Source organism: Balearica regulorum, chromosome 14 (genome assembly GCF_011004875.1).
Source record: "Balearica regulorum gibbericeps isolate bBalReg1 chromosome 14, bBalReg1.pri, whole genome shotgun sequence".
In the NCBI taxonomy this organism is placed as follows: domain Eukaryota; kingdom Metazoa; phylum Chordata; class Aves; order Gruiformes; family Gruidae; genus Balearica; species Balearica regulorum.
Genome location: NC_046197.1, coordinates 5,640,815 through 5,660,529, shown reverse-complemented (window position 1 = coordinate 5,660,529; position 19,715 = coordinate 5,640,815). Strand labels below are relative to the sequence as shown.

General features: G+C 37.1%; 1 protein-coding gene across 8 annotated transcripts in view; it reads left to right on the top strand.

Moving 5' to 3' along the window:
- The window catches only part of TENM2 (teneurin transmembrane protein 2), a 619,020-nt gene that overhangs the window by 309,778 nt on the left and 289,527 nt on the right, over window positions 1-19,715 (top strand). The window lies entirely within an intron of this gene.

Genomic DNA, 19,715 nt, shown 5'->3' with positions numbered 1-19,715 from the left:
CGTTTTGTGTTGGGGCGTATTTTCTTCCCTTTGGTAGAGCTCGGTAGTCCTGTTGGTTTGACGATTCCTCTCCTGGGTCCCTGAAGAGCAGTCTCTTCCCAAATTAGCCCGGTACGTCTTACCTTTTCCGTCTCAGTCAGCAATGAGAAGTCTTGTTGTGGGAATTCCTATTTAGCACTTTACTGCAGAGGCATTAACATAATGATCCGCTACACAAAATCCAAGCAATTAGGCTGTTAAACCTGTGTTTACCGTGCCAAATCATACGTCCCTATGCTGCGATCAGTACAAGTAGATTTTAATAAATCCAAAAACCTAAATGCCTGGATCTCCATATGGATGGGTGGATATTTAATTTTAAGATTTTGAGATAGAAATTAAAGCCATGGATTCGAAACCTTAGAAAAAAAACTTTGGCTACTTAATTCTCTAGTAGGTGAAAAAAACAGAATGGACTTCACAGAGACAGGAATTCAGACTGTGTCTAAAACTTTAAAAATCTCAAGTAAAATCAAATTTAGTGTCTTCCCTTCCTGTACCAAGGTCTGTTCAATAGTATGAAAACCTTGTACTCTTCCTATCATTTCACAAAGTGTTTTGACAAGTTATGCAAGTAAAACTGTATACAGTGTAAACAGGAAATTGCATCTGGAAAAAAACATAATATAAACAGTTTTAAAAGGAATTCCCATTTCTTTTTTTTTTTTTTTTTTGTTGTGAGTCCTGAAGCATATAGTGAGTATAAGTGAAGCTTTGCATTACCTTCTTATGAACGCTGGCTAAGGAAATATTGGTAGAAATATGTTTAAGGTAGGCTTCTGTACTTGTAGTTATTTTAATACTTTTATTGAAACTTCATTCAATTTATTATTTTAGTAATATGTAGAAAAGTAGTGCCTGTGAAGTAATATGTGATTATTGTTAATTGTTCTGATAAAAGGAAAAAAAGAGCAATCTTAGTGGATTTTTGTCTTTCCAGACTGCATAGTGTTTAAAAATTGGGATGAGAATTCGTGCGAGTTGCACTAAATGTGTACTGTGTATATTAGTGAGCACGTGAAGCCATCCCATGTTCTTTAGCAGTGATAAACAGATTTACATAAGTTAAATACTTCAGTTACAAACCTTTTGACTTGACCTGATCTATGTAAACACTGCACTTACAAGTTATCAAACCTCTTTGAAAGACAGCCTTATGTATGTGTATGATCATTTATGTTAATCTGAAACATTTCTCAAGCTGCTGTGCTTGAAGTTAGGCTGAAGAATCTCTTACTTATTCATACCCATATGTATGCTGTGAAACTTGAATAAGGAGGGAGACAAGAAAACCTGATTTTTTAAAAAAAAAAAAAATACATCTTTTTATACTAGTGCCATAATTCCTTAGTTTAGGGTTACTTATATCCAATGGTAGGGTAAAAGTGGAGAGCGCCTGACCAGGGCTTGCTTTGTGACTTTCCGTACCTTGCTTTTATAAGCACTTTCTTTTGTTTGGATTACGAACTGGAAATATCGTGTGCTTTATTCCAAACTGGATCTGCATCTGGGGCAAAATATTTATGGTCTCTAATTTCATAATAGTCAGTAAATCAAAATTGATTGCATAATATTTTTTTAATACGGAGAAGCAATGAGGAAGTGGTGACAGTAAATTATATTAAACTGTTACTTGCGAAGTCTTCCCTGTATTAAAGATTTTTTTACATTGACGATGCGTAACTGCACTCAGGTGTGGTCAGTGGAAGGCCAAGCATTTTGATGGAAATACAGAGAGTGGATGGGCTTATTGTAGTTGAAGAATTAACTCTGCTTGGCATAATGAGGAGAGGTGAAAAGCTGAGACTTAATACAGCACACTTGTTGATATCCGTTGCCTTACTGGGACGAGTTCAGTGTTTTCAACCCACTTCACAATATTTCTCCTGCCAATAAGACTTACAGACATATCTGGTAATACGCTTTCATGCTTGTTCAAAATTTATTTCCTTAAACAGGATCATTAGGAGTTAGCATTTGATCCCAATATAATCGTTTAGATTTTGAGTGATGGTTCAGTAGAGTGAACGTGCTTCAGAGACAGGTTTTTCTGTAGTGTATGTGCTCAGAATCTGGCCACACTTGATTGTACTTGGTTCATTTTTTTTTTTATTTAGAACGAAAGCTTTGTTTTCTCAGTCAAAGTCTGGGGTAGGAAAATACTGTGTCTCAAATCCCGCATGGCTTGAACTACCTGGTCGTGATTAATGAAAATATTGAATGTGATGTTAATGCCAAGAGGCCCCGAAAGGACTTACTGAAACTTACTGACATAATCTTTTTTTCCGTAAAGCATGATTTTTATTTGATTAAATGGCATGTGAAAGTGGGAAATTGAGTGCATCTTGGAAAGCTAAATGACCTGCATATATGCACAGGAAAAAAAAAAAAAAAATCAGGTGGCCTCTTTCTCTTTAGATACCAGAGATCTTCATCTGTTACCTATTTAGCTTGCAAAATCTTCAACCTTCTTTAAGCACTGTAATATATTTATTGTTAGGGCAAAACTGCACTGCTGCCCTCCCTCCTCTTTCCACTTGGAGGATACTGGGTGATTCTCGGGATTAGTTGCAGATGTTGTCCCTGAGTTTTGATTCTGAAATTTGACTTTGTGCGTGATGTGATATCATCATCATTTGGGTGAATGTGTATTGGTGCTTCTTTTCAGTAGCAAAACTAGTTTGTTCTAATTTACCGAGTGCCTGGTTTAGTCACTAGAATTGACGTATTCAGAGTAATAAAAGGCATCTCTTCTTTTAGCCACTGTCAGGCCTCATTCTCTGGATAGAAAGCCTTGTCAAAAGTAACAGAACTGCACTTGCAGCCAAACTTCTCATTGTCTTCTACTTTGGCAGTAAGGTTTGGATCCTTCATTTCATAGATCTAACTCAGCTTCATTGTAGGTTGGTTTCTGAACATTATGCCTGAATAAAAGTTACTTTTGTAAAAAATTATGGGCTCCATATCTTAAAGGCAATATTCAATACACCTGCTTAAATTTAGGGTTTGTATCAACAATCTCTTGAATATGGGAAGAAATTAAAACAGGAAATTAAGACTAGAACTGCCATGACTGCGCAGTACAGCTACATGTATAACGTCTAAAGGATTCAAATTCTGCAAACAGAGGCAGAATTGAAATAAGGAAAGCATGTTTCAGCTAGATTGAGGTGAATCAAAGGAAGATGGATAGGATTGACATGTACTGTATTGATGTCTTCATTTGCTGAGTTGCTTCTGTGATATGCGTTATTGACATTCGTTTTAAGGTGGCTAAGAGTTGTTCAAATCTGTAGTGTCAGGGAGCGATGTCATTTCAGGCATGCGTAGTTGTCAGAGTGGTTAATACTGCTAGTTAAATAATAATGTAATAGTAATATGAAAAGTACAGCAAATGTTAATTATTACAAAAAGTGTAAATGGTATTTGCTTTTCTTGACTGTGCTTTTTCAGGTATGTCCTTCTAAATCTATGGCGTTAGTAGAAATCAAATCGTCTCCAAGTTAAATGTGAACTAATGGGAAAGGACAGAAATATCTCAAAGTGCGAGTACACAGATACACTAAATACATGTGGAGATTCATACAGACAAAACTTGAAATCAATAAACTCTGAGCAGTTGAGCTACTTTATTTAAATTAAGAAATGTTATATAAAAACAGATGCTGCTCTTCACCTTCAGGGATTTTAAATTCAGTTGTTCCTGAGCCAGAGCACTTGGGTTGTAGCTGGTTTCATTGGGGATATTTTAACTTTGCCTTTTAGTTATGAAGTTCACCAGTTCACTGGGAGTTTACAATGGATTAGCTCTCTAGAGTGAGAAGTTGAACTGGGAAGAAGTATTTGGCTTGATACAATATTAGATTAGTTCTGTGATCAGTCTGTTGGAGTAGATTGTTGGTGTACAGACATTACTATAGCCTCAGACCTTCCCGATGTGATCATTCCTCCATGATTTAGCTTTCTTCTAACAAAAGGACTGAATTTGAGATATTGAGGCTTCTAAGTAAATTTTAAAATGTTTTCATAGAAAATTTAGAGAATTTACGTTAACAAGATGGAGGTGGCATAATCATAGAATGCTACTACCTCTGTTTTCCTTGTCAAATTAATATAGAAAAATATATTGTAAAATTGTATGCTAAACGTGTGTACTTAGCTGAATTTCTTAGTCTGCTTTTAATTAATTCAAATGCAGTTCTAAATTTGGTTCTTTGACCAGGTCATGCTTCTGAGTGTTATTTTATATGACAATCAAATCAGCATCTAGAAATTCCCTTTCCTTCACCTTCATTCTTCTCACTGTAGAAATATCTACTTCAATATTCATACTTTTTTCAAACCTCAGCCTGAGATAGTAATTCCAGATGAGACTTCCTGGAATTCCTGTTAAATACAAGTTTTTCCAGAAGAATTGGATGGTATTAGGTACTCGGACTTTTTCAAGATCCCTTTGAATTGTTGTCTCTTATCATTAGCTTTCTGTTACATTGTGGATCTTGAGAAATTGCCATTTTTTAAATGTGCCTTTTTCTTTCCCCCTAGAGTGTGTTGCAAAGACTTGAGTTCTCATTTGCAATGAGTTAGCCAGCTAAGACTAGTTGTAGTCATAGAATTTCATTAATAAATACTTACCTAACTTTATGATTATAACCCTCGGTTAGACAGAGCACTGGAATGTGGAATGTGTTCGACCTCTGGAAAATTGTGCTGTGTTGTTAATAACATATTTTTAATATATTTCCAGTAAAACTACCAAAAATAAACTAAATGAAGATAGGGGTTGTTTATTCTAAGCCCTGTTGACACGAGGCATTAAGCCTCCTTGTTGAGCAGGAATGTAAGCACAGGATTCTATGGGAAGTTGTTATTTAGCTATAGTCCATAGATTTAAAAGATATATAATGGCTTTTTCCACACATATAAGTCCTTTGTGGTTAGCTGTTTTCTGGAGTTGCAAGGGCTTCTGTGAAGCTGTCATCATTAAGGTGCTGTAACTTTCCGAAGTGCCCTACCCAATACACCGGGGATCCACCACGGGAGTGCTCCAGGGCAGACCACTGTGCTGCTTCTCTTGACATGGTGACCTACTCTCCTTTTATTTTTCCCATATCTGCCATAAATTTAGGCTGCCCAAGTTTAAGTCTTGTGATATTAACATAAGCAGGCTAGAAATACATTGAAACCTGGCTTCCAAAGTCAGGTGAGTAGTGCAGCGTGTGTGGTTTAGCCTGTATCATCACAACTGTAGATACAGGTTCAAAAACTGTTTATTCCTACAAGCACCCTTTCCCACAAGTATTCGAGTGTTCCTGTCAACTGATATTTGCAATGGTGTTTTTATCAGTCACAGATAATTTTGTCTTTTTCAGTTGTATCAATACATTTCTGAAAAATCAAGATAGAATAGAACCAATATATTCATAAACCCCTAGATTTCTTTTTAGTATTTGGGTTTGGGGGTTTTTTGTTTGGGCGGTGTAGAAAGTCATTTCATATAGACAGAGGAGGAAGTTGTCTTCCTCAACTGAGATTAAACCTAGAATATGATCCATTTCAGAAAATTAAGAATTGCGTTTACCTTAGCTCTTTAATTTTAGAAATCACGTATCTTTAACCTGGAAATCTTAGAATTTGTTAAAATATCTACTCAGCTTTCTTTAACTGTTTACATACAGGTGTTCCCTAAAAGCTGTTCGTGGACTAGACTTATTGAGGTTGTCCTTTAAAAAAAAAAAAAACAAACAAACCCAAAACCAAAAAACAAAATCCCAAACAAAAAACCCAAACAAACATATTTTCTGCAAGGTTCCTACTACCTAAAATCAGAAAATTTTGAACACTTCAGGTAACCACATATGTGTCTTTTAAACTTTTAACAGCAAAATATGAGAGAAGTAGTTGAGTTGGGGTAACTTTTCCCACTCAACTTTAACTTTGTATGCTTTGGTTGTAGTTTCTCATTTGCTCAGTTAGGGTTCCTAATCAAATTTTTTTAAGTTATAGATGAAGAAAATAGTCTATGTGCAAATTACAGAAGAGTGCATGTGTGTGTTAGTAGTGCATCGAGGTGAGATGCGTAGCTGTGGTTATTACATTTACAGAAATACATCCTTGCGTTATATTTCTGCCCAAATTTGGAAAAGCAGCAGGATAATACGTGCATCTCCGCGTCCCTGACCTCTGTGGCACAGCTCCTGTCAGCCTCAGCAGGGCCAGCCCTTGAGCCTGTGCGGGTGGGAGTGGGAGATGCCTGCGGAGCAGCGTGTCATGGCTGGCTCCAGGACGGTGCTTCCAGACGTATCTGTCCGAGAAGATTCCAGTCACAATCAAGAGGCCTCTGGGAAATGATACACGGTTTCTTATTGGGTAGTAGATGAAATGATTTCTTTAAACCTTTCTGTTCGTAGGCTACTTAAATTTACAGCCATGATTAAGCTAAAGGAGCATAGCCAATGAATGTTTTGTGCAGTTGAAAGATGATAGGTCATATAAAGACAGGAGACAAAGCTCATTGAAATGCAAAATTCATTGCTGAATAGTGATTTGTGTTTAATAAAATGAATCTTTTCAGAGTAACATCTCCCTCCCTTAATGTTCAGAACTGTCATGTATAGAAGGCCTTTTTGTCTTAAATAGCGTTATGTCTGTATCTTAATATCCATCTATCATCTGTTGTGCTGTGGTGCAACTGTTTCTTGAGCCTTCTTTACATTTGCAGGAAAGTCAGATTGTACAAACAGCAGACCATTTTGGGTTGTTGTTTTTAACCGCTAGTCTGGTATTCAGATGTACCACATGAACCTGTGGCTAGAACAATTCTCCCTTCCTTGTCTGCTTGGAGGGGAAAATGCAGGTACTACTCTTGCAGTGGTATCACTTAATAAAAGAGTGACAGATCACTCCTTATTTTAGTTGGAGAGGAAGATGTAATATAATTTCAATTTTGTGTTATAGACACATGTGCAATGAGTTCCATTCTTCTGTCATTTCTGATAGAAAACCACACAGATTTTAACTTTCTGAATTCCCAGAATGATGTTAACTTTTGAACTTAATCTCTGTCAGCTTTTTCTTTTTAGTCTAGAGTAACAGTATTTAACTTTTTCCTCTGTATCTCATATGTTGTAACTATTACTGCCTGACATAATAAGGTAATTAAGTTACATTTCATTTGGAGGGATATTGGCTACAAATAAAAAACCAATTTGATTTCATAATCTACATCTTGGTGACCTCCAGTTGTCAAAAGTTGGGGTTAATTCTCTTCTATTTCACCGTGCATTTGTAGATTCCCCTGTGTCATCGCTAGCTGGGTGTTCTCTGGCAGAGCCCAGCTGCCTGCTCCTCTCCAGGCAGCGCGTCCCACAAGCAAACACTTACTGGTGTCAGCAAACCCGTGGCTGGGGTTCACTGCCGGGGTAGTTCCTAATTGTTAATTTGTTGAGGTAATGTTTGAAGGTATCGGCTTAAAGGTAAATCATTTCTTCAGCAATATTACATCAGAAGATACGATTAAAGAGGTAGTAAAATTATATTGGGTTTAAACTGTTGTTTCTTTATAACTTAAAGATAGAAAAACAGCTTTTTTTCTGTTATGGTAAAAGGCTACATGCCCAGAAAGTGAGGGGAAAATACACTGCAGAGTGTTACGCTGTAGCCATAGGCTAGGTAGACACGCATTGCATGTATCTATACACATCTTCTCTATAGGAACAGATACTGGGCTTGGCTCCCGAGAACCTAGAGAAGCAGTGACACAGGCTGCATATGCTTCCTAAAGAAGGCAGAGGAGCCGAGAAGGGTAGTTTTTCAAGATCTGAACATTCCTGATGTGTTCTTTGAATATTACAAAAATGTAGGTTTTAAGTAAATTTGTGCTGTTCAACAGGTGCTTTGTTGGAGGTTGGAGGAAAATAAAATTTGTGGTAAGCTCACCACCCTACCTTTACTAGAACGCCTGTCATACAGGGGCATTTTTTTTTGTTGGTTGGAAACCTATGTCAGCTTAGTATCCAAAAGACTGTAAGCACCCTACTGTGAAAAATAAATTCCATTAAAGGAAAACTAGGTTGTGTTTCCAGTGAATTTACATTTTTAAATAATCAAGATGTGCACGTACTTTATGAATTGTTTATGCGTAACTCACAAAATCCCCTGCCTTCACAGTGTTTTGTCATTGTCATGCCAAGTATGGCTCGTACTATGCAAAAGTTCATGAGTGGTAGCCTGAGCAGATGTTTCTTGTTCCAAAATGCACGTGCAAGTGAAGGCAAGGACTGTAAATCTGGACTGCAACTCCAGTCGTGCTTTCCTGAGCGACCCTGCCAAGAGGCATGGCGTGTAACTAATCTAAGCTAAACACACTCAACAGGCGCAAGGTGTAGCTGAGTAAACGAAGTACTAAACATGCTCTAAGCAGCTGTTTCAACATCATTTCTTTTTCAAAAATTTGCTCAAAAGGAGTCCAGCGTACACTTTGGATTGGATTCTAATCAGCCAGTTAAGGGGCTCAACAATTAGTACACTAGAGGTGAAAATTAATCAAAAGCTAACAGAACTGTGTTGAAAGCAAGCAGTTTATACATTGATTGAAACAATACTTGTGGGCTTTTCTTAGCTGGGAATATAATATACACGGTTCTTCTAGTTCAGTGTAAAAAAGCACATAAACGAGTAGGATTCTTCCTGATGTGTTTAAGGACAGCATCTGCCCTTCCTATATAACGCTTCCTAATACAGTTTTATCTGCACAGTTTTTATAGTGTTCCAGAAGCCTCTGAAGCATATGATATTTGGTTCCCATGAGTCTTAACTATCTGCCAGATCTTAAGTTATCCCAAGGTCTCTCATTTCTGCAGCTGGGTCAGGATATGGTTTTCCTTGGCAAAAGTTTGTATTTTTATTTTTATTTTATTTTATTTGCCACATAAGCTTTGACAGCTAGAGACATCTTGAAATTAATTTTAAGTGTGTCTTTGTAAGGCGTGGAAACTGTTTATTCAATGATTTTAATTAAAATACAAATAGCCTCTTCTTGTTTATATAGTAAAATCAAGGGATGTCATATTTGCTTCTTCAAAAGCAAGACTCTGAATTTAAGACCTGCATTTCTTGATAGTAAGAGTGATTTATTCTGTAGATTTACATTTTGAGATGGGTCATTGTATTTTTCTGTCTGGTTTTATTTTGTTTTCTTTTTTCTGCAAGAAGCTTAGTCTTAGTCAGCATCATGGTAACCTCTAACATCTTGATTGGGGTTTGGTTTTGGTTTTGTTTTTTTTTTTTTTTTTTTTTTGAGAGATCCCAGTTATTCTTAAGTGGAAGAAGGCATTAGCCTCTCGGGTTTTTGTGTCATAGCAGCTACGTACAGAAGAAGATACACTGGTGATTTTGAACTTTCTCCCGTGTAGATAATAGTTCTGTAACTTAGTCCTTGGATTAAGGTGTTATTTCACATAACAGCATGACCTTCACTTTTCTTATACATCTGAAATAAATGTTGCTGAAGTTGCAGCAAAGGAGATTTTGTGTATATGTATAATGTGATAATAATTATATTCGAGTTTAGAGTTTTAATCTAAATCCTTTTTCTTAAATTCAACTCAGACATTAGTTTATACCTCTTCAAATTGTTGATATGCTCCCAGCTGGGATTTTCTGTGTAGTGCTCTGATATTCATACACTCAGTTATGCTGGTGACTTTGTGTACCACCCTTCAGGCTTTCACGTTTCCTAGGCAGTGTTTGGAATGATTTTATTTTTTTCTAGGATGTTGCTATTTAGAATATTCCTCTGAGGTTGCATCAGTTGCCTTTTGAGAGATTAATATGTTTTGTATAAATGCAACTTCAATCATCTTTCTTCTAAATTTGTCCGTACTTAAACATCTGCAACCCTGGAGTTCCATAGCTTGGTAAGGCTGTTCAATCCCACTTTTAATTTTCATCTTCATATATTATAAATTTTACCTTGCAAGTAATAGCAGGAGGGAGTACTTCATGCAGCAGTGCACCTGCTGCTCTGTGTTGGTCTAAGTGCCACATATTTCAGTCAAGTGATGTGACAAATTACTTTATTATTGTTTCATCATTTCTTTCTAAAGAAAAAAAAATCTGACCTCAATGAAGTATTAGTATTTTTTGTAAATGTAACTTGCTATTCGTTACTCATGAAAAAATGCAAGATTTACATTTAGATACCAGTCTAAAAATGAAGACAGAATATTATTTAACATACAAGAGTTGCTAAAAGAATGAGAAGAAATGTAGAGGCAAGACCTGATTTTTTTTAAATCACAGGTTTTTGAAGTTATTTTATCATATGAAAGTGACAACTATTTCTTTACTATATGCTCATTCATATATGTTCATGTTTCTTTTATTTTCTTTGGGTTTTTTCCCCCACCCCCTGCTATATCACTATAGTTGGGGGAGTCAGAATTGCTAGCAGATTCCTCGTTAATGAAAAGAGCTGACACTTTGCTTTATTGTTCATTGAAGGCTTTGTTCTGACGGAGATAAATGACATGCTTGGGGTTACCGGGAAAATGTGATTTCATCATTGAATGGGAGAGCTTTGAAACAGTCTTCCCGATTTACAAATAAGTTATGAATGTGCCAGATCTGACAAAGAGAAACATTTATTCTAATGCCTGAAGCCCTGACACAGGAGTCACTTGAACATTGCGTCTTGCTGTCATCTGTTTCATGTAGGTTTCATTAAATAACAAGTTTTTAAATTCTAGAAACAATCTCCATTATTTATGTAAAAGCACATTGCATAATTTGTCTAAACATAGAAACATAGTGTAGGCAAAAAGAGTAGAAGATTGCTTGTTATTTAAATCTGCGTGTCTGAGAGGATCTGATATGCTTGTGCCAGCAAAATTTAGACCCCTAATGTAGTCAGTAGCGAAGATAAGGCCTCTAAGCCCATCTCTTTCCTCTTTCTGCTCCTATTTGAGGCACCAAAAATAGGTACCTCAAGTTACAAAACGTGGGTATTCCTACCAAGAGTGAAAGTGAGCAAGAAGATTGGCTCTTGAGGTTGGTGGGTTGGGCTGGATGACCTCCAGAGGTCCTTTTTAACCTTAATTGTTCCTCAAGTCTGTATTAATATCTCCCTAAATATCTCTGTGGCATAGAAAAAAGATAATTAATTTTCTGTGAGCCCTGTAATTTGTTTCCTGAAATCATAATAATCTTGATCTATGCATAGGCCCTTATGCTACTGAGCCTTTTGACATCCTTCTTGGAACTTCCCATCCATTCAGAACCCAGATCATTGCTTGGTCCGCTGTATCACTGCGGGTTATTCCAGCGATGTGAATAGCAAAGGAGTAGAGACTCACCATTCTGAAATAAATGACACCTGTATCCCAATCTCTGGTATTTCCCAGAATTTATCTTAAAAAATACCATCTAAAATCTTGTCTGATCACAAAGGTCTCTGTTGCACATGAGACAGCAGTACTTCAACTTCGACATCAGTGAAACATTAACTTGTGTGAGGATGCCAGATGAGAAACAGCTGCTTTTTCCTAGGCTCACGGCCTTAAGGGCAGGCCAGTTCTGGAGCGCTATTGCTGTTTGTGCCAAAAGATTCATCGCCTCATAGCATGATGTCAGTTCCATACATAAATAAGAATCAAAATACTAGAAATTACCTTGTAAGTAAGTAACGAGATCTAAATCCTCCCGTACCTCCCCTGTTGTAGTTGAGAGAATTGGCCGATCTTCTCCTGCCTGGCCTATATTCAGTAAATCTGCGAGGTGGGGGGGAAGGTGAGCGGTAACAATGGCTTTACAGACCTGGGTGGCTGCCAGCACTGCAACAAACTGTTAGTCTCACAATGTTTTGTGTGCATGTGCAATGGAGAGTCCGGTGCTGTGCTAGGTTTCACAAGACCGTAATGAACTGTTTTCTTCATTCTCTTCACATTAAGCTGTCTACTAGAGATGTTACTTTACATACCTGAATGTCACAGGATTATGACAAAAGTTGCACATTTCTTGTTATTTCTCAGACAACAATACAGAGGTGGTAAATTCCTCTGTGTCCTGTCCAGGAGTGTTGAAATGGATTTCTATGTGTACTTGTGGAACATGTTACTGAGGAGATAAATGTCTCCATGGGAAGTGCAAACCAAAAAAGCTGGCAGTCTTGCACGTGTTCTTCACCCTTACATTAAGAAGGTTTTCTTAGCTTTCAGGATTTGGTGTGGCTCTTCATAATGTATTTTATGGTTTCATTGTTATTCATTGCTATTTCTTTTCATTTTCATTGAAATGAGTAGCTATGGTTACTGTATGGTGACTGCGGTCCCATGCAGCGAGGTTGTGAGGGGTTGTAATTGTTGTATGATGTAGGTTTTCAGGCTGTAGTAGGAATTCTTCATCTTCCAGCCCTAACTCTTATTTCTTGGGAAAATAACATTTGATCGCAGAAGTTCCATAAGCCTGCCTGAAGCAAGGAAATTTGGTCAAAAGGGATGTTTGAATAATGATGTTAAGCTTTTTGAGAGGCAGCATGTATTCTTTTTATCAGTGGAATAGAATATGGAGAGGGAAACTGTTCTACTAAATAATGTCATAGTTACAGGTTAGTATGAAAAATTGAAAACTTGCTCAAGATAAATGCTGTAGTAGTTAGACTGCAGTAGGCCAGCATGTTTGGGAGAGCTCAAATGATATCTGATAGGGAAAGGACATAAGAGAAAACTGAAGTAACAATAACCAGGAGACATTTCTCGGTGCTGGATAAGTTTACTAGGTATTCACCAACATAAAATTGGACAGCAATTGTTGGACTCATGTTAACCGTAATCTGAAGCAAAACAACTTCTATGCATGCTGTATGCAAAGGGGTTGGAATCAATTGTGGGAGCTCCTGTATCCTGTCTTATATTTTGTTTACAGAGCCATGACATCAATTTAAAAAGAAAATCAGGAATATTACTTAAACCACCGGGGCTCCTCAGCATTGCTGTGTGAGCAAAGCAGCACCAAACATCTAGCATCCATATGGGGTGCCTGATAACACTGGCTGTTTTCCAGGATTAGTCATGCTCTCTCATGGTGAGTGCAAGGCTACCATTCTGTGCCACACCATTCTGTGCCGCTGTTGCTTCTAGCGTAAGGTGGCACGGCATGGAAACAGGATTTCTCTGAGACTTGATGATATCATGTTAATGTCTGGCTGCCAGAGTAACTTGTTTGAGCCACAGGAGTCTACATTTAAATCAAGAAAGTCATTAAGCTATTTCACATTAGAAGAGAAGCTAGTAATTTCAGTGAATTTTATAATATTTTCACACTGTGCATGTACACTCATACAAATCTCTCACTAATCTGGTTACTTTTATATTATTTTTATACATATTCCTGAGTTTTATTGAGGAAAAAAAAAAACAACCACACCTGAGTAGTTAGTATACATAATTTTATTCTTGTTCATTGATCAGTAACTAAAAACCAGCAAAAGTAAGCAATCAGATTAACTTGCTTCTTTCTAATAATGGTTATTTGTTGATTTATTGGTAATCAGCAAAGTAAATATTTAAAAGTATAATTGTTGGCTAATAACCTAGATGATAGTTTTGATGCCTCAGTCCCTGTATAGTGCTTTGCTGCAGGTTGCCTGAGCAATACTTTCACTGTACATTCTGGTTTTGTCTTTTTAAACACATACAATACAGTGAGAAAGGAAGAAGTTGAAGAAAGGAGATATACATATGCTGAAGGGACATAAATAAGCTTGAGTTCGTGGGAGGGGTGACTATTCAGAAGTAGAACATGTTGGATGTGGGACATTTTATCAAAGGTAACGGTTGCAACAGCTATTGAAAAGAACACAAAGCTGACTGGAACAAATAATAGAAGGGTTTCTGTAGCGTTAGAAAAATCTTCCCATTAACTGAACACAATATGCAGGAGCAAGCATATGGATCGGTCTCATTAAGAACAAAGGCAGTTGTTTGAGACAAACCTCAAAGGGAAGAAGAGAAGTGGCATTTCACTTTGGGAAAGACAAAAGAATAATGGGGTTAAATTAGAGCAACGTCACATTATCACACTGGTGGAGTTTAGACAAAGACAGAGAGTACAACAGCCGGTCTTGCTCTATGTGGAAAAACAAGAAAAAGAAAGGATTGAGTCTGTTAGAGGCGTAATAAAGTTTTGTTTGTTTGTTTTTCAGTGTTTCAGTGTTGGAAAGCTCTTTCCAATTTGCTTTGTGCTATGCTTCTGTGCAGTTTGGGCAGTGTTGGTTCCACAGACAGTGTTGTCCCACAGAATCTACGGAAGAAACCCTCAGCACTGAGTGTAGTGTTCCTTTCACTCCTCTCGTGAATTTGCTTTTCTTTATAGAACCTGGTTGCTAAAATCTTTACAGTATTTTTTGGTCCCGATTCCTCAAGCTGAATGCCTAGATTTTAATTGCTGAGCTGCAGGCATTCAGCTGTCTTAGTCGCCCTGCTTTCTGGTTACACGATCTTGGCAATGTTAGTAACCTGTATGTCGAAATGTGTCAGCTGTTCTTTTTGTTGAAACTCATATTTCTGTGTCTGACTGATGGCACGTCGTCGTGCAGTGTCTATACGCTATGTAGGGAGTAGGAGTGCCTAGAGCATTCTTGAAGTGGCACCTTTAACACAAAGCACAAAAAAGCCCATTTACAGGTTAGCATCGGAGTTTCTACTGATGCTAACTCTGTTCTAATTGGTTATCTGGTTGGTAGTAAATAAAATAGGGAAAAGAAATAATAAAACAAAAATATAGAAGAAGTTTCTGTGTCGTCTTTTGTCTCCTTCCCTTCAACAGGTCTGTGAATGCTGTTAGATATTTGTAGGGGCACAGCGAGACAGGTTTGCTGCGTCTGATGTAAGACAGAATTTCTCAGACAGGTAGGCTTGCGTTTTTCATGTTGATCCCTAAATCAAGCAGACAGGTACTCTTTATCATCCTCTGGTTAAAATAAATAAATTAGTTAGAGCTTTTTCTTCACTGTGCTTTCGAGCTCCCTTGTCAACAAGTCTGGTTCTCTTATGTGCCGTGTTTCTTTCTTTTGTTGAATCCACTAGTTCGCTTTTCTTCTTTCTCTCCCGCTCCCCCACAATTGCATTCCCCTGCATCTTAAATGGTTCGTTTAAGAAGAAGCAGACTTCCAGAGGAATTTTGATATCATCTCCCATTATGGAGATTTCAATCTGTTACACAATCATGATTCAATCTGTTAGCTAGATAAGAGTTTAAGAAATTTCTTAGGCTTTAAGAACTTTGTAACAAAACAAAGCAATTTAGCATGCAGTTAACAATACAGTATGATATTTACAGTAATGTTTTAATAAAAACACAATTATTTGCCAAGGAAAGATATTACTCAAACCGAGATGATAATTCAAAGGGTCCAAAGGTAAAACTTGCAAAAAATCATAGTTACCTCTAAGCCTTATAAGAAATATGTGCCTTAATATAAAAAAAAAAAAAGAGGGGAATGGAGGAAGAGAAATCCATTCTTTTAGTTCCTGAGAATCCTGTGATGTGCAAAATGACTCTTCTGTAGCTGATACCTGTTGTAACGTTCTACTACCAAGTGCTGCAGTATCATGCTCCATTCAGTTGGACTGGACTGTGCAAAATAAGGCAAAAGTGACACCTGTACACAAGTATTTATAGCGTTAGCATAGGATCTACTACCTGGCCTGAGATTACATTGTGACCATTAAGAATGGTAAAACTGAAATTTTTATTATTATTTTTTTAATTATAAAAAAGCAGTAAGTTGTTGTGGGAGGATTAAGCACAGTAGGAGACTAATGAAGGCAAATTTTAATAGAAAAAGTCTCTAACTTCACTTTCCATCTTCTGCAAGTATAGGATACAGATCACATAATGATGGTATGTGAATGTCTTAAGTATGTGTTAAGAGATTAACAGTTGATCATTTTGATATCTTAAGAATTAGTTCGTTACATGGTTACATCGTCCCTAGCACATGAACAGATTTAGAAGACAGAACCAAGTATTTATTAAGATAAATAACCTTTATTAACCTTGTCTCAGAGTCAGGGACATACACAGTCCCTGATGAGACAGACAGCCTGGAATCAGTCAGTTGTCAAATTTTGTTTAAAATTACAGCTTTTGGGAAACTTCTAAACCAGGTTAATCCAGAGCGTATTTCTGATGAAAGAAAGCAGAAACAGAATATATCCATAATGAAGGCCAAGTCCTCCTTTCTACAGCCAAGAGTAACTGAAGTTTAGCTTGTGGATTGGAGTGGTGATGCGGAAGATGTGCAGTTCAGAACAGGGTACCAAAAGTTTGATCCTGACGGGGGAGTTCAGCTCTTGCAGGGCATGTCTTCAACATAACGCTGTCGTGGTCATCAGCATGAGGCCAGGCTGAAGTTACTCTGCCCTCTCTCGTGGTGCCCTCACCCTTGTGGATGCCTCGTATGTCTGGTGTAATAAAATTAGCTGTTCTAGGATTCCTTTCCAGTGGATTGCTGGAGAATTTTGTCTTTCCAAAGAATAAACCGGGAATTGCAGGAAGATGCAAGGAAGCACTGTATGCTAGTTTTAGGGAGTAAATACATACTTTTTTTGTCAATTCGGTTGGAGCAGTTTAAGAAGGTATGGCTTCAGTTGTACCTTATCCCTTGTCAGGAGGCCACTGCTACATCATGTGTGGGGGGCACTAAGGAAGTGCGTCAGCACTCCAGGTTTATATCTGTAAATGTCTGATGAGGTTAACTCAGATGAAACCAGGTTAAAAAAAATATCACTTGTAGTGCCTATGTTATAATGCTCTATTGTTTTTAATGTATTTCAGCAAATTATATAACGTGGCTATCTTGTGTCTAAATATGTCATAGTTCTTTTTCCCAAGTTTACTCTGCACCTGCAGCTGTTCTCCTGCACCAGAGGTAGAGCCTTTATGCATAAAGGCATTGAGCTTGATGATCTTCAAAGTAGAATGATAAGCTTCATTTCCTTTGTTGATTCATGAGAAATATTTTGAAATATTGTGATTTCAGTTAAAGTGAAAAATATTTTTATGACAATGTTTGCCATTCACCTTATAACTCTGTCGGTATATGTTTGAGATGGAAGGAAAAATGAGTGGTTGTGGCTGGGTCAGGTAGCAGGAATTTACAGAGAACCCAGTGTTCTGTGTTGCATCCAATGAGGTCTGTCTTCCTTTGAAAGAGGAATGACCTCTCTGACTGAATACCAGGGAAGTTCAAAACTCTCTAATTTTCCTTGAAATCTATTTTTATCATGAGTGGGACAGGCAAAGTTAAAAAGTATGACTGACAGTACAGAAATGAAAAAATGCTTTTACCGAATGGTGCAGATATTCTGTAGCAGAATTTAAAATGTCTCTGGTTTTTTGGGCTTTGTCATTTTTATGGTGTGCAGCATGTTACTGAGGAATGCTTAATTATTCAATTCAATTTCTGAAAGAAATTACAGTAATTTATGAATCCCATTGCAAAATCATAAAGTTTAATTAGCATCAGTGACTGTTACTGTCATTGGCAATACCACCAATATTGAGAGAAAAGCTTACACTTAACAAGGCGAAAATATTTCAAATATTAGTTCAAAAGCAGGTATAAAACTTATCTGTAAATGTGCGTAGATATAAGTACGTATACTACTTTATATGAAGGCAGATGTACAACAAAGGGTCTCTTTGGATGTGTTAGATAAAATCACTTTCCAAGACTCACATTTTAAGGTTGAGGACTGACATACTATCCAGAAGCATTTTAGAAGTTCTGAGAAAAATGAATACAATGTCCATTGTGTGCAATGCCATCAGACTTTTCAGAAGACGTGCACAAAATCGGTTAGGTACAGTGTTAGTACTGCACTTCTGCAAACATTATACACTAAGAAAAACTGTTGTAAGGATGCAGCTACAATAGTAGTTGATGCGCTGATCCTTTGTCTGTGCCAGCTCCCTGCTTGGTTTGTAGAAGGTCCCAACTGGGAATTCGTACTTGTATGGGAAAAAATAGAAGTAGGGAAGAAATTGCTTTAACACTTGAAAATTTTGCAGATTTTCCCAAGGTCTCCTACTGCAAAGAATAACAACATTAAAGAAGGTAGGGTGTTAAAACATTTTCAGTGCTGCCCCTGTTAAACCTGTCAATCATATTGATTCTTTTCAGTTTTTAACAGTTCTCTTGTATATGAAGAAGATAATATTTGCATGTTTTATACCATCCATCAACTGAAATGTGGCTATTGATTCCAAAAAGGTGTTTGACCCTTAAAAAGCAATTACTTCTACTTAAATCAAAAGACAAATGTGGAGGTGGTTTCGTGAGTAAAATAACATTTTAAAACATTATGAAGTGGAGATAGGAAGGCAGCAATAAACACCCATTTTTAAAGATATATATTTTTAAGCACTTGTCAGAAACGTTAACCTGGTGAGATGTGGAAATGTCAGACACATTACATGTGCAGGACGTGCATTTGGCATTTTGCTGTCAGCAGGGGAGTTCTTCTACAACTAATTCCTCAGGAACCACACGCTGAGTCTGTCTGCAGGGAGGAAGAAGGGCTATGGGTAGAAGCATATATTGTTTATTTTCTGGAGGTTTATTACAGGATTTTTTCTCTTTAAGGGAAGACCATGAGTTGTGTCAGTCATGCTGTATGATAATTTTCTGGAGTTGGAATAAAAATCCATGTTTTATGCAAAACATGAATCATACTGTGCAGCTCATTAGTCTTGCAGGTACAAATGGGCAAATACTAGTACGCTACGTATAAAATTGGTTAAAAATCTCTTTTCTTGCAAATCAGAAGTGATTAATGAACGTCTGCTGCTGAATTATGCCTGTTGTAGGGGGACCTGTGTAGCGTTGTTTTATTGGGGTCTCTTTTCAGACTTAGGAAAGGGAGGGGGACCGATTCCCTGGTTTAGCCATTTTAGTTGTTTTCCCTCCTCTCCCCTCGCTTCTGCCGAATAATAAACCACTGCTTGCTGTACTATTGAATTTAAATGGAAACGCTGGCCCCCGTAACGGGGGCTATCCCAGCAGTACTATCGATGATGTTTCAGTTGTTTATTTCACCTACAGATGTTTACTTTGACACTATTGGTATAGAACGGAGGCTGAAGAGCATGGTAGGGAAATGGAATTTAAGTATCACTGTAAACTTAAACCCAAATCTCCTGTAGGTTAGTATCACATAAAATCTATATGAATACACAGAATATGGTGGGTAGTTATAATTTTTTATACACCAGTGACCCCAGAGAGAGCTTCACAGGTACACCATAAGTGCAAAGAGTTATGATTTTTAACCTCTTTTAGACTATCACCTCTAAACATTGGAATCAATATTATCCAAATTTAACAGTAGTATTAAATAGAGGAGCAACATAGAGGAAAGTCAGATCCATAGCAAATAGTTTCCTCTCTTTATTGCATTTTTTTCAGATTTTGATTGTTTATTATGGTTATTTGATATAATCTTGCTTACCACTGATAGATGCACTTTTTTATAATATGGTCAGTATGCACTGAAAAAATAACAGATTTAGTTTATGTTAAGAAAATTATATCTGACATTTTAAGTATGCCCTTGGTTCCAGTAGATATGGTTTTAAATTTTGCCCTTCATGAACAAAAATTACATAGACTTCAG